Source organism: Penaeus monodon, chromosome 10 (assembly GCF_015228065.2).
Source record: "Penaeus monodon isolate SGIC_2016 chromosome 10, NSTDA_Pmon_1, whole genome shotgun sequence".
Taxonomy (NCBI): Eukaryota; Metazoa; Arthropoda; class Malacostraca; order Decapoda; family Penaeidae; genus Penaeus; species Penaeus monodon.
This window is the reverse complement of record NC_051395.1, coordinates 27,205,549-27,207,472: the sequence shown is the minus strand read 5'-3', so window position 1 is coordinate 27,207,472 and position 1,924 is coordinate 27,205,549.

Sequence of the window (1,924 nt, the reverse complement as noted above, 5' to 3'; positions counted from 1 at the left end):
TTGGGTTTGTTTTTGGGTGGGGGGGGGGGGGAAAAAAAAGGGGGGGGGGGGGGGGTTTTCGGGGGGGGGGGAAAAGGGGCTTGGGAAAAAATCTAACAACTACCCCACCAAAAATTTTATCCAAACCAAATAAATTTTTGGAAAATATTTTTTTTTTTTTATTGGACGCTTTCCCCCTCTTTTTTTTTTTGTTTTGGTTTTATGCACAAACAACCAAAACTAATAAAACAACCCCCAAATAAAATAAAAACTTAAAACCCCAATTCAACAAACAAACCATTTCCAACACAAAAATCTGATGCTTTTTTTTTATACCCCTGTTTTTTTCCCAAAACTTTTCCCCCTTAAAAAAAGCCCCTTCCCCCCATTACCTTTGGACCCTTCACGGGAATTTTCCTCCCACATTTTTTATAACTTTTTAAATACAAAAAACGTTTTCTTTCCCATAAAAAATAAAAAAAAAATAATAAAAATAAATGAAATTAATTTTTAATTTTAAATTTAAAAAACACGCCAAAATTCCAAAACAATAACCCCCACCCCCCAACCCAAGAAAACACACCACACACACAACCACACACCCACAAACACCAAAACACCCCAAACCCCCAAAAATACACCAAACCAAAACCAACACCAAAAAACACACCCCAAAACAACCCAACCACCACCCAAACCCAAAAAAGAAAAATAAAAAAAAAAAACAGACAAAAACACAAATAAAACCCAAAACACCAAAAACCCCAAACCCACAAACCCCCACACCCCCACCCCCCCCAAACCAACCCCCAACCAACCCCCCCCCCCCACCAACACACACACAAAAAACCCCCCCCACACCCAAAACCCAAAACCCCCACCCCCCACACCCCTACACACACACAAACCCCAACCCCCCAAACACCAACCCAAAAAAAAAAAAAAAAAAAAAAAAAAAAAAATAAAAAACTAACAAAAAAAAGCCCCCCCCCCAAAACCCCCTCCCCCCCCAAACCCAACCACAACAACACACAAAACACCCAAAACCCACACACACACCACACACACACCCCCACACACACACCCCCCACACACACACACACCCCACACACACACACACACACACACACACCAAAAACACACCCAACACACCACACACCAACACTATTTTAAAACCGCTAAAGGAGACGGATTTTCAAAATGGGGAAGGTCCGAGTCTTTACACCAAAGAAAATTGTTAAATTAATGAAAAGCTAATTCAGCGCACTCACCATCCAAAAAAATGAAAAAATTAAATGTATGAATAATACAGTTACAAAGTGGATCCCATCAAATAATTTATCAAAATTTACCATTTGTATTTTCATCCCAGGCATTCTCCCTCTCTCTCTCTCTCTTCCTCTTCTCTCCTTTCTCCTTCCTCTCTTCTCTCTTCTATCTATCTAATCTTCATCTATCTACTATCTTCTTCTATTATCTACCTCTCTATCTATCTATCTATCTATCTATCTACTATCTATCTATCTATCTATCTATCTATCTATCTATATTATTATATATAATTATTATATAATATATTTTATAATTTATTATAAATATATATTATATATTTTGTGTGTGTGTGTCCTCTCTCTCTCTCTTCTCTTCCTCCTATCTATCCTATCTATCTATCTACTATCTATCTTCTACGTCTACTATCTCCTCTCTTTTTCTACTATCTATCATCTTCTATCATCTATCTATATAAATAAAATATATATATATAATAATTTTTAAGAAGATAATAGATAATAATAATGATGATAGTAGATAGTAATAGATGATAGATATAAGGGGGTAATGATAGAAAAGATAGATAATAAAAGTAGATAGGTAATAGAGAGGTAGATAATAGTAGAAGATAGATATAAAAAGAAAAATAAAGATAGAAGGAAAAAAAGAGGGG